Source organism: Triticum urartu, chromosome 5A (assembly GCF_056163025.1).
Source record: "Triticum urartu cultivar PI428250 chromosome 5A, HENAU_Tu73, whole genome shotgun sequence".
Taxonomy (NCBI): domain Eukaryota; kingdom Viridiplantae; phylum Streptophyta; class Magnoliopsida; order Poales; family Poaceae; genus Triticum; species Triticum urartu.
In genome coordinates this window covers 256,123,049-256,138,096 of record NC_141877.1, presented here as the reverse complement: position 1 = coordinate 256,138,096, position 15,048 = coordinate 256,123,049, and positions in this window count along the sequence as shown.

Here is a 15,048-nt window from a genome sequence, read left to right as displayed (position 1 = left end):
GAATATAAATATCATGGAGACTATGTTCGTGTTGAATCAACTACTTGCGTGAAAATGCACTAAGCAAACCATTTGAAACATTCAGAGGAGATCATATCATCATACTATATCACAATCATTTCAATGGATGTTGACACCCAAGATAAATCCTTATCCACTCCTAGCTACTTAAGCATGGCATGAGAAATTACAATCTCTAATTGTCATCATAAAAATGTTTAATCATAATATGCTGAATCATGTATACTAAGTTAAACATATTTACAAAAAAAACAATTTGAGTTCATACCCTCTTTTCCTTGCCACAGTCACTTTATCAAATATCGTCATTATTGCCTTTAACTTGTTCGACCGAGTGATACAAAAATAACAATAGTGCAAGAGTGTCGTGGACTAAGCTGCAATCTACAAATGTTTTATTCAAAGGAGAAGATAAGGTAATATGGGCTCTTTGTTAGACCAACAATAATGCATATGAGAGCTACTCAACATTTTCATCGTGGTCTTCTCCTCAGAATGACTCAAAAAAAGATAAGTATGTCAGAGAAACACATTGAAATATTTTTGGAGTTTTTGATTCTTTTTCTTGAAGAAAGCAAATTGAAGTAGGGAAAACAAAGACGAGAAAAAATATTTACACGGGAAACCTCCCAACAAGTAAAAGAAGAAATGAGAAATATTTTTGGTTTTTCTTTTAATACTACAACTAATTAAACTAGAAAGAAAAACCGAAAAGAAGCGAGAAATATTTTTGGATTTTATCAAAGTTTTTCAAACACATAAGAAGAAAGCGAGAAAATAAAACTAACATGGATGATACAATGAAAAAGGATGAACACCGACAACTGGAATGAAATGTGTGAACATGAATGTAATGTGAGTGAGAAATACGTACTCCCCCAAGCTTAGGATTTCGCCTAGCTTGGTAATCACCATCACTGGTCTAGGTAATAATCAAAGTGGTAGCTTGTGGAGGCTCTCTGTGCCTCCTCTTCTGCCTGGCGAGTGGCTTCTACTGCTGCATTGTGCTCGTGTGCCTCGCTCTCATAGATGAAATATCTTTGTTTCCTCTGAAATCAAAGAGGGTAGGTGCAGGAAAAATAATAGATACAATGCGTTTTCTTATTGAAAATTAAGTTGTAATCATAGTTCTGAGCTCCATCCTTCATGAAATCATGGCGCTGCATTGTCTCAAAGTCTAAGTATTTATCAGGTGAGATAGGATCATTGGTCCTAGGTGAGACTCCTACCTTTGCAGCTAGGCAGGAAGCATAAATTCCTCGATATAAATGACCACTATCAGCGTTGTGTTACAGCCTTCGCGCAACAATTGCCCCAAGATTATATGATTTGTGGCCCGTTAGAGCAGTATGAATAATGCTCAAGTCAGGGGCACATAGTGCACTACAATGTTGTTTACCAACAATGCATTTACCATTAAACAGTGTGAAGTAACGAACAGAGGGAAATTGGATACTTTTTATTCTAGCTTGTGTGACTCCTCTGTTCTCACCATTGCAAAGGCTATCAAGGAACATTTTATAATCAAACTTTTGTGGTTCATCAAGTGAACCCCAAAATGGAATTTCGCATGCATCATATAATTCTTCTAAAGGCATACCATAGGCTCTTTCATAAAGATGAAGTAAAACTCTAGAATCACGAGAGTGGTACTTACACTTTTTGGTGAACGACCGAGTGAGATTATAGTACTGAGTACACTTATCTATGAGGAAAAGAGCGAGCTCAGTGTTATGAATATATTCATCGAATTCTTCTTTAATACCCGAGCCTATCATGAACTTATCGCACAGCCATTGACATGATTCGATATCGGTAATACACACCGAGCTTGCCCTTGGTTCAACATAAGCCTGTCGAATTGAGCTCTCACTCGGCGATCCCTCCGAGGACCTCCTCCTCGAAGAAATCGTCCTAAAGAGGTTCATTTTTGTATGAACGAATTTCTGAAATTTTTGGGCACAAAATGATGTCAACAAAACTTCAGAAGATTGATAGCAACTACTCATTTGGATGGCTAGAGGTTATATCAAGCATTCAAACTACTTAGAACTCAAACAATTCAACATGCAAGCTGATAACCCACAAGTATAGGGAATCGTTTGTATCCTTGTTTGATAAATAAGAGTGTCGAACCCAATGAGGTGCTAAAGGTAGAACAAATATTCCCTCAAGTTCTATTGACCACCGATACAACTCTATGCACACTTGACGTTTGCTTTGCCTAAAACAAGTATGAAACTATTTTGCAAGAATAAAACTACGAGTACTTTGCGAGAATAAAACTACGAATAAATTGCAAGATAATAAAAGTGGATAGCTTTTGTCAACAAGAAAGTCATTTGTTCCTAGGCAATCGATAACAACTACCGGTAATCATTATTGTAATTTTATATGAGGGAGAGGCATGAGCTAACATACTTTCTCTACTTGGATCATATGCACTTATGATTGGACCCCTAGCAAGCATACCTAACTAAGGGAGTCCTGGATTAGGGGGTCCTCGGGTGTCTGGGCTATTGAACATAGGCCGGACTAATGGGTCGTGAAGATACAAGGCGGAAGACCTTCCCCCGTGTCTGGGTAGGACTACCTTATGCATGTATGGCAAGATTGGTGTCCAGATATGTTGTTTCCTTCCCCCGCAAACCGACTCTGTACAACCCTAGGCCCCTCCTGTATGTATATAAACCGGAGGGTTTAGTCCATAGAGGCTATCAGAATTCTCATAGACTAGACAACTAGGGTTTAGCCATTACGATCTCGAGGTAGATCAACTCTTGTAACCCCTATACTCGTCAAATACAATCAAGCAGGACATAGGATTTTACCTCCATTAAGAGGGCTCGAACCTGGGCAAACATTATGTCCCACTTGTCCCTTGTTACTTTCGATCTTCAGACGTACAGTTCGGGACCCCCTACCCGAGATCGGCCGATTTTGACATCGACATTGGTGCTTTCATTGAGAGTTACACTGTGTCATCGGCAGAAGGTTCATTGGCTTATTCGAACATCGACACCGATGCTGTTTCTAGGGAAACTTTCCTCCCTGGTCAACTTTTCGTGTTTGGCGGCTTCGCTTTGCGTGCCAATTCAACTGGTCACCTTGAACAGATCGACAACTACACGCCTAGTCAACAGATCAAGTTCGGAAGCCAAAATTATATCACTAATATCCAAGGATACTTGATATTCGAAGGGTTCTCGGCCTCGACCGCCGCTCCTCATCTATATGAAGGAAGCCCGCTGGATCCACCACCAGGCTCCGTTCAAGGATCACCTATTGTTCCTGTCCTGGCCTTAGATCCAGAGCGGACCACCCTGTCTGAAGACGGGAATATGAAGCCCGCCGGACGCTCTCCTACCATGGAGCTCCCTCCCGGAGACCCAGAGGTGACCATATTATCGGCAGGCCTGGAATCAAATAGGGCCCTCCCTGTCATCGGGAAGCCAGACTCACCTCTAGATGTTAACTCCGAACTCTTGAGGTCTGCATCCATTGACAACAGTCAAGTAGCGATTTCCAGACCCAGCTCCACAGGCCCTCGGTCACCCATCTAGCTATCGGTCCTAAACGAGGCTCTGGACTTAATGTGATCTCTCGCTATCACGGAAGTGTCACTTCCGAACTACGCCCTGCTTGAACAAAGGGCTGAGCGTGGGGAATTTTGCATCCCACCCACCACCCACTTAATAGCCACTGTTGAGGACCTGACTGACATGCTAGACCATGCCTCCGAAGAAATAGACGGTATGGACGATGATGTCAGAGCTGAACTAGGCCAAAAACCTCCTGTCACTTGGCATTGAACGACCACTTCTACTTACGATGTGTACATGGTGGATACCCCCGAAAAGAAGGACGACAATAGCGCTCAAGACCCGATTCAGGACAAGCCTGTCGAGGCACCACCAAAACACAGACGTCAGCGGCGCCGCTCACGATCGCGTCATGAAAAGGATGGCAATACCGGCACCGGAGACAACGACACTCCAAAGAGTGCCAAAGACTCCAACCACCCCGTCGAGCCTGCTGGTGAGCAAGATGAGTGGGTGGACGGACAAGTCAATTCAAACGAACTTGTCGAGCATGAGGATTCGGAGGATAGTAACTATCTACCACCTCCGAGGAGGATGTCAGCCTCGGCAACAAAGATTTCCTCATGCCAGAGGAACCCCTCAAGCAAGAATGCTTCAAGCGACAGCTCATCGTCACTACGAGGAGCCTCAAAAAGAAACAGCAACACCTTCGAGCTGAACAGGATATGCTCAACGATAGATGGACCAAGGTCGTGGCTGCCGAAGAATATGGCTTTGAGAGCCCAACAAAAAGCTACCCGAAGCGCAGGCTACTACCACAATTCGACGACGAGGCCTTTGAGCCAATACCGTCAAGATATAATCATGCTGACGAACCAGACCGACCACCACATGGACGAGACAAAGCGGCTACTTACGCCAAACACCAGCCCGCGCCACCTCAGCATCGAGGCAAAGAGGTAGTGGCTCCAGGCTGTACCTACGACCTACGTTAGGACCTGGACAATAGGGCTGGTCAGACTAGATCAATCTACGGATCAAGGGGATGTGCTCCAGCATGAGACGACGGCCATCAATCTTGGCGCGATAAGCATAACCAAACTCGGGCCGAACACCGAACACGGATGTCATCCGAACTCTGTCGTGACGTTGCCCGATACAGAGGCACCGCACACCCCTTGTGCTTTAGCGATGAGGTAATGCATCACCAGTTTCCAAAAGGGTTTAAACCCGTAAACATTGAAGCATACGATGGAACGGCAGATCCTGCTGAATGGATTGAACATTTTCTTCTCCATATTCACATGGCTCACGATGACGATCTCCACGCCATTAAATACCTCCCCCAAAAGCTAAAAGGACCAGCACGATACTGGTTGAATAGACTCCCAGAGAACTCTATTGGAAGCTGGGAAGACTTGGAGGATGCTTTTCGAGACAACTTCCAAGGTACTTATGTGTGGCCACCGGATGCTGATGACCTTAGTCACATTGTCCAGCAACCCGAAGAGTCAGCCCGTAAACTCTGGACTCGGTTCTTAATTAAAAACAACCAAATCATCGACTGTCCGGATGCCGAAGCCTTAGCGGCCTTTAAACACAGCGTCCATGACGAATGGCTTGCCCGACACCTCGACCAGGAAAATCCAAAGACTATGGTAGCTCTTACTGCACTTATGACCCGCTTCTGCGCGGGCGAAGATAGCTGGTTGGCTCGTAGAAGAAATAGTACCAACGACCCTGGCACCTCTGAAGCTAGGGATGGCAACGGAAGGCCACGACGTAACAAAAACAAGCGCCGAAACAACAATAAAGAAACTAAAGATACGACGGTCAATGACAGATTAAGTGGCTCCAAAATCGGTTAGCGGAAAAAGCCATTCAAAGGAAATAGAGACGGCCCATATAATTTGGATAAGATACTAGACCTGCCTTGCCAGATTCATGGCACCCCCGACAAGCCTGCCAACCACTCCAACAAAAACTGCTGGGTTTTTAAACAGGCCGGTAAGTTAAATACCGAACACAAGGGGAAAGGGCCTCAAAGCGAGGACGGTGATGAGCCCCGTCCACTGAACACAAGGGGACAGAAGAAATCCCCCCCTGAGGTGAAAACAGTGAACATGATATATGTCACACATATCCCCAAGAAGGAGCGCAAGCGCGCACTAAGGGACATCTACGTCGTAGAGCCTATCGCCCCAAAATTCAGCCCATGGTCGGCTTGTCCGATCACCTTCGATCGCAGGGACCACCCAACTAGTATCCGTCATGGAGGTTCGGCGGCCCTAGTACTCGACCCAATCATTGATGAATACCATCTCACTCGAGTCCTTATGGACGACGGTAGCAGTCTTAACCTGATTTATCAAGAAACTGTTCGTAAGATGGGTATTGACCCGTCAACAATCAAACCCAGTAACACTACCTTTAAAGGAGTGATTCCCAGCATAGAGGACCACTGCATGGGCTCCTTAACATTGGAAGGAGTGTTGTTTCCTTCCCCCGCAAACCCACTCTATACAACCCTAGGCCCCTCTGGTGTGCATACAAACCGGAGGGTTTAGTCCGTAGAGGCTATCAAAATTCTCATAAGCTAGACAACTAGGGTTTAGCCATTACGATCTCGAGGTAGATCAACTCTTATAACCCCTATACTCGTCAAATACAATCAAGCAGGACGTAGGGTTTTACCTCCATTAAGAGGGCCCGAACCTGGGTAAACATTGTGTCCCACTTGTCCCTTGTTACCTTTGATCCTCACACGCATAATTCAGGACCCCCTACCCAAGATCGGCTGGTTTTGAAACCGACAGCAACTACTAAAGATCATTAAGGTTGTGAAACCCAACCATAGCATTAATTATCAAGTCCTCTTTACTCCCATACGTCATAACCCACTTATTCACGTTTAGGCTGCTGTCACCCCTGCAACACCAACAATAAGCAAACCATGAACATGTTGCAACACCCTATAGCGGGGACCCCTCCGTTTGTGTGACACGTAGGGCACCGTAGGACAACACCATAAATAAAATATACAATAATACCAACCAAGATCACGATTAACCCATAGGACAAAACAGATCTACTCAAACATCATCGGATAGACAAATATCATCAGGAAACAATATATGGAGTTGAGCACCATATTTAAGTAGATATTACAGTGGGGATAAGGGGTGTTACACCACTGCATAGAGGGGGAGAGAGTTGTTTTGACGGTAGTAAGATTGTTGATGTAGATCGTCGTCACGATCTTTGCCCCGGCGGCACTCCGGCGCCATCAGGAGAGAGGGGGAGAGAGCCCCCCTCCTTCTTCTTCTTCCTTGGCCTCCCCCCTAGATGGAAGGAGAGTTCCCCCTATGGTCCATGGCCTCCATGGCATCAGAGGGGCGGGAGCCCCTCCGAGATTGGATCTCCCTCTCTGTTCTCTTCTGTTTTGTGTTCCCGTTTTCTGGCCATCCACCGTTTCTTAACTTCCCGGAGATCCGTAACTCCGATTACGCTGAAATTTTTACACGATTTCTTTCCATAAATTATCTTTCTTGCGCCCAAAGAAGGGCCCCAACCGACTTATGGGGAGGGCACAAGACACTTGGGCGCGCCAGAGGGTGCTCGGCACACCCTGGTGGGTTATGGAGGTCGCGAGCCTTTGTTTGCGTTGATTCCACCTCCTAAAAATCACAAATATTCCAAAATAGTTCTCTGTAAATTTTTGACTTTTCAATTATGAAAATGAAATATATTGTGTGCTTAATATGAAATTCCAATTAGTTTAATAAATGGATTATGAACATTCGGATAATTAGCCTACTAATTGGGTTTTGCTATTGCAAATGGTTGTTGAAAAAATACCATGGGCGATGACCTGAGGCAACGCACACAGTTTCTAGGAATAAACCATGTTGGATCAATGAACAATCACACACGACTTTCTCTTGAAAACTGTTTGCGTTAGGACACCTTGCACCAATGTTTACCACATAAAAACTATGTGTGAGGGATAGCCATTTCCACACAGTTTCTTCTACAGACTGTGTGTGATACATTCAATAACGCAAACGATTTAACAGGAAAAATTGTGTGTGATGTACCTATGAACGAAAACGTTTTCCTTGGAGCGACTGTGTGGGATGTACATACGAACGGAAACGTTTAGCGGGGACTGACTGTGTGGGATGTACTTGCGACGGAAAACAATTTCGCCGTATAATTGTATTTTTTAGCTCTAATGTACGTATTTTCGTCTTTGAGCGCTCGCCAGTCGCACATGACCACATTTTGCCGAGCGTGTGTGCCAGCAGGGCATATCCCCGACGGTTTCTGGGTCGTGTCGGAAGGACCCCCCTATCACCCACACTCACTTGGTGACGGTTCCAAATGCCATCGCGGAAAGGGGTTAAAACCGTTTGTATAGGACCGACGCATACCAGTGGTTTGATCCCTAGTATTCACTATGTTCTGAGATTGATGTTGCTGTGACTTTGCTATGTGTCATGGTTATGTCATGGCAGATGTCCTAGTGTGAGGACTTGGTCGTGAGGCCAACGCATCTAGGTCGTAGCTTGAACGGGGTTGAGCGGGACGAGAGGCGCAAGATTTTACACAGGTTCGGCCCCTCACGGTGGAGGTAAAAGCTTACATCTTGCTTCATTGATATTGATGATAATGATGATCTTGATTACAAGGGTGGTGTTTCGCTAGCTCTATCTCGAGAGCATCTACTTTGATATGGTCTAAGACTTGTCTGTCTGTCTAAAACCCGTCTATTGTGACCCGTAAAAATATGACCCTCTTGGGTGCCCCGCCCCTCCTTATATAAGTTGAAGGGGCAGGTTACATGTAGAGTCCTAGTAGGATTAGGACTTAGCCTAGTTTTGACTTCTTCTTGCGGGCTTCTTAACCCTGGGCTTCTCTTTGTGGGATTCTTAACACATGGGCTTCTTATCTCCAGGCGACTCATTTTCATGGCTAAGTACTTGCCGGGTTATAACTGTTTGTCGGGTCACACCTGTCTGTCGGGCTGCAATCTGTCTGCTGGCTTACAATCTGTCTGGAGGGTTAGAATTGTCTGTTGGGTCACACCTGCCGGGTTAGACCTACCGGGTTAGGATCCGAGATGACTTAACATGGCTGCTTAAGTCCAGATATGACTTAACGTCAGGGCGACTTAAACCCAGAAATGACTTAAGTCTTAGGGCGGCTTATCATTATGAGCTGGGTCTTGGTCGTGGGGAATATCCCCAACACTATGCTTAATGCTTTCACTAGGGCCCGAGTTCCATGATTTTAGATCTGAACCTATTATGTTTTCACGAATATATTTCTGTTCTTGATCCTATCTTGCAAGTTGTATACACCTATTAGAAGTTATGATCCGCATACCCCAAGGTGACAATAATTGGGATTCTCTTCGGTGATTACCATCGTTTGAGGAGTTCATGTATTCACTAAGTGCTAATGCTTTGTTCCGGTTCTCTATTAAAAGGAGGCCATAATATCCCTTAGTTTTCGATAGGATCCCGCTGCCACGGGAGGGTAGGACAAAAGATGCCATGCAAGTTCTTTTCCATAAGCACGTATGACTATATACGGAATACATGCCTACATTATATTGATGAATTGGAGCTAGTTCTATGTCGCCCTAGGTTATGAGTGCTACATGATGAATATTATCCAACACAATTATCATTTCCGATCCAATGCCTACAAGCTTTTCACACATTGATCTTTGTTAAGTTACTTTTGTCGTTCCTACTGTTACAATCACTACAAAACTGCTAGTGTTCCTATTGACACTGTTACCGTTACTATCATACTACTTTGCTACTAAATACTTTGTTGCAGATACTAAGTCTTTCAGGTGTGGTTGAATTGACAACTCAACTGCTAATACTTGCTAATATTCTTTGGCTCCCCTAGTGTCGAATTAATAAATTTGGGTTGAATACTCTACACTTGAAAACTGTTGCGACCCCCTATACTTGTGGGTTATCAAGACCTTTTTCTGGCGCCATTGCTGGGGAGCATATCTCTATTTGCTGAGTCACTTGGGATTTATATCTGTTGATCACTATGAAGAATCTGAAAGATATCGGAACCAAAATCGTTCCCTCAAGGACGAGGGGGGTAAGGAACTGCCATCTAGCTTTGCACTTGGTTCACCTTCTATTTTGAGTAAGCTTACGACACCACCACCTGCAATTAATCTTGATATGTCGGCAATAATTGATGATGCTACTTCTGCTATGAATGGTACTTATGATGATGCTAGTACTTTGCTTGATAAGACTGTGCCACTAGGTGAATTTCTTGATGAACAACTTGCTAGAGTTAATGATATTGAGAATGCTGAAACTGATGATATTTCTGAAATTATTGAAACTGAACACTTTGAAACACCTATTAGTCCTAGCACTTCTAGATACGAATTGCCTAACATACCTGAGGGTTATGTTATTGGTGGAGAGGTAGCTAGGGACTTTCTTACTTTTAAGGATAGAGATGGTCTTAAGAAACTACTAGTCAAGTTGAAAGAAAAATCTTTAAATGCTAGAATGCAATATGATCCTAAGTTTGCTACTTCACCTATCTTTGTTACTGATAAGGATTATGAATTCTCTATCGATCCTGAGTTAATTACTTTGGTTGAATATGATCCTTCCCATGGTTATGAAACTGAAACTGCTGTAGCACATTTTACTAAACTAAATGATATATCCACCCTATTTGCTCACGAGGAAAAAATTTGCTACTACTATATTCTTAAGTTGTTTCCTTTCTCATTAAAGGGTGATGCTAAGATATGGTATAATTCTCTTGCTCCTGGTTGTGTGTATAGTCCCCAGGATATGATATATTACTTCTCTGAAAAATATTTCCCTGCTCATAAGAAACAAGCTGCTTTACAAGAAATATTTAACTTTGTGCAAATTGAAGAAGAGAGTCTCCCACAAGCTTGGGGGAGGCTTCTCCAATTACTTAATGCTTTGCCTGATCATCCTCTCAAGAAAAATGAAATACTTGATATCTTTTATAATGGACTAACTGATGCTTCTAGGGACCACCAAGATAGTTGTGTTGGTTGTGTTTTCAGGGAACGAACTGTTGAACAAGCTAAAGAACTATTGTTATATTGATTAATGATAATGATTGGACTCTTCTCGAACCACCACCTAATCCAACTCCGAAGAAGAGGGGTATTCTATTTCTCACTCCTGAAGATATGCAAGAGGCAAAGAAATCCATGGAAGAAAAAGGTATTAAAGCTGGAGATGTTAAGAATTTACCACCTATTAAAGAAATGCATGGTCTCAATATCCCGACACAGGTAGTAGAGGTAAATTCTCTCTATATATTGGATGAAGGTGATATTCCTTATACTAAATCTGCTAGTCAATGCTTGGATGAATTTGATAACTTCATTGTTAAACAAGAAAACTTCAATGCATATGTTAATAGACAATTGAAACAAAATGCTTACATGATTGAACACTTGAGTGACTATATGTTTAGAACTGTTAATGATCTCAAGGTTGTTAGTAAACATGTTTCCATGATAAAAACTCAAGTAGAACAAGTTCTTAAGGCACAAAATGATTTGTTTAATGAGATGAACAATAAAAAGAATGATCATGTTGTTAGAGTTATGACTAGGGGTGGTAGAATGACTCTGGAACCTTTGTATCCTGAAGGCCATCCTAAAAGAATTGAGAAATACTCTCAGAGAATTAATTTTGATGCACCTAGTCCTTCTAAAAATAAAAATAAAGATGGTAGGACTTTGCATGCTTCTAGTGAACCTATTATAGACACACCTGAGAATCCAAATGATATTTCCATTTCTGATGCTGAAACACAATATGGTGATGAACATGAACCTAGTAATAATGATAATGATGATGTTCATGTTGATGCTCAATCTAGTAATGATAATGATGTGGAGATAGAACCTGATGTTGATCTTGACAACCCACAACTTAAGAATAAAAGATATCATAAGAGAGACTTCATTGCTAGGAAACATGGTAAAGAAAGGGAACCTTGGGTTCAGAAACCCATGCCCTTTCCTCCTAAAGCTTCAAAGAATAAAGATGACGAGGAATTTGAGTGCTTTGTTGAAATGCTTAGACCTGTCTTTTTCCATTTATGTTTGACTGATATTCTGAAAATGTCTCCTTATGCAAAGTATATGAAAGATACTGTTACAAATAAAAGAAAGATACCGTAAGCTGAAATTTCCACCATGCTTGATAATTCTACATTTAAAGGTGGAATACCAAAGAAACTAGGAGACCCAGGAATACCAACTATACCCTGCTCCATTAAAAGGAACTATGTTAAAACTGCTTTATGTGATCTAGGAGCTGATGCTAGTGTTATGCCTTTTCTTTATATCAAAGACTTGATTTGAATAAGTTGACACCAACTGAAATCTCTTTGGAAATGTCTGATAAATCAACTGCTATACCCATCGGTATTTGTGAGGATGTACCAGTCGTAGTTGCAAATGTCACTATCTTAACGGACTTTGTTATTCTTGATATACCCGAGAATGACAGTATGTCAATCATCCTTGGTAGACCCTTTTTGAATACTGCAGGGGCTGTTATTGATTGCAATAAGGGCAATGCCACTTTTCATGTTAATGGTATTGAGCATACGGTACACTTTCCGAAGAAACAACCTCAAGTGAATAGTATCAATTCTACTGGAAATATTTTGACAATTACTACTAGAGGTTTTGAATTCCCTATTCCTACTATAAAAAAGAAATATGAAATTCTTATTGTTGGGGACATGCATATCCCCATTAAGGTAACCTAGTGTTGCATGAAGATTCTCTGATTTCATACCATTCAGAAGAATTTTGTTAATAGGACTTGATCAACCTTATTAAGGGATTCCTTTTGATGGGCATGAGATGGATGAATTTAGTAAACACAACTTTCCGTATCCACTTTGATGCGGAGCATCCCATGTTCATCCCCATGTACACTCCTAATACTCTCCAAGCCCCAAGGATACATAAGATGAGACCTCGACTATACACCATTGTACACAAGGTAAACTCGCTCCTCTTCGAACCATCACTTTCCACATATGAGACATGGCTACTACCTCAAATATATGTGCTATGCATGACCAGGAACAAAGAGGAAGACCATGGACAAGAAGGCGAGGACACCAAGCGGGAGGAACAAGAATAAGGGCCATGGAAGAAGCTCCAGCCACCGGACGACTGGTCGGGACCGGACGTCCAACGTCTAAAGACCCACCAGATGACCGACCCGGCCCGGACCAGATGACCGGTGATCCCGCACCTGAGCCAAAATGAGCGGACATCCGACAAGTCCCGGATGTCTTACACACTCTAGCGTCCGGACGTCCGACCGCCCCCGAAAATCCAGCGCCACCTCATCCGAGCCAAAACGCCCGACGTCCGACAAGTACCGGACGACCGAACCCTCGCGAGCCACCGGACGTCTGGTACCTGTCGGATGGCCGCCCCCTGGCTGTGTCCAGTGTTGCGGGCCGAAGCCCATGTACCCCTCACTTACCCCTTCATGTCCCTAGACTATATATACTCCTCCACCACCTCCTAGTTAGGTTTAGCAATGGATTAGCTCATATTTCATGTGAGAGATTTGCTCGTCCACTTGGGTACCTTCTCCTCGGAGATTCGAGCCTCCACCGGAGAAGTTCCCCCAAGCGGATTCAAGACCCCCTTTTAGGGAAGAACTCAAGACCTCCTCACGGAGAAGACCGGCTACCCTTGTATCGTCCTTAGTTGTCCGTGGATCATGTATCTTTCCTTATGTAATCGAGGATCTAACACATGTGTGACTTATTCGTGTTGGTTTAATTAGTGTTTCCTCTTGTGTTTCCCCTTGGTTTTCCCTCTTTTCCCCCTCGTGTTCCTCGTGTTCTTCGCGGGATCCGCTCCTTTCGTGAAATATCGGCCGATTAGGATTCTACCCTACATCATCTTGGTATCATGAGCCACATTGATCACAATTTCGGAACCTCCCCTCGTTGTTTTCTAGCCTAATTTTGTTGTGTTCTTCCCCAATTTCGAAAATCCCCACAAAAAATAGCCCCAGGTTTTTTTGTGATTTGTTGGTTTGAAGAAGTTTTGTTGGATTTGATCCATAGATTTTATTGGATTGAAGTGGATCTAGAATCTCCCCAAGTTTCCCCATCTTTCACTCACAAAATCTCATCAATTTTGACCCCAAAATCTCCATTTTCCACCCAAAATCGCGTCCCGGATCTCAAATCCCACGTTGACCTCGACCACCGGACGTCCGGAGCCCCTGGAACAACCAGACGTCCGACCTTTTCCGGACGACCGGAACCCCTAATCCGAGCCGAATTTACATATTTCCGAGACCTCCCAGACGTCCGGCCCGCGGACATCCGACCTTGTGCGGACGTCGGTAACCTGTAGTTTCAGATTTCAGCTGATTTTTGTTTTGGCCATAACTAATACATCCGGAGTCTGATTTTCGCGTTCTTTAGATCGTTTTAAAGCTCTTGACACCCCCCTTCCCACAAATATACCACCAACATCTTTTGACTCTTTCAAATTTTGTGAATTTTGGCATCTTTGCCTAGGGCTTCCACCACATCATCCGCTACACCACCACCGACTTCCGCAACCTAACCAATTTTGTTTCCCATCACATTAGTGGTTATTTGAGGAGTGATTTGAGTCTCCTAAGGTGTCTAGGCTACATAGGGATGGTTGCTTCTTCATCAACCACCACCACCATAACTTCCGCATAGTTTTTCCCACCTCGCACTTCCGCCACCCCAACTTAACCCGATTTTGTTTGTGTTGTGAGTTGTGTCTCCTAAGGTGTTTCGGCTACTTAGAGACCGTGCTTCCAACTCCGACTCCATGTATAGTCCACCACCTTAACCTCCACTTCCGCATTGCCTACTCGCACAACCCATCATTGCATTTCCGCAATCCCATTGAGCTTCCGCAACCACCACCGCATTCCCGCTACCACCATTTTACATTTGAGATTTTGAGTTCGCGGTTTTTCTGTTTCCTAAGGTGTTTCGGCTACTTAGGGACGTGTCCCCATCATCTTGGTATCTCCATCAAGATCACCGCCACTCATCATCGACACGGACGGTAACCTCAATATCATCTTGGTATCGTGGTATCCATCCATTGTATATTCCCTTGCCACTGCGTTGATAACCCCTAGCCATTTTGCGTCACTTGCCTATCGAGACTAGCCTTTGAGTATTGCCGGCAATGTTACTTGTGCACATTAGTGATCTACACCTCCCATTGCATACATACCATACCATATCATATTGGTATCATATCATCCCTTGTGCCACAAGTTTGTTCCCGTATATACCCAATTGCTATCTTGGTTTGTGCATTGTGCAAAAGTGGCCATACAAAAAAAGAATAAAGCTTTTAAGCAAAAGAGAAAGAGCAAACAAGCTTGTAAGCAAG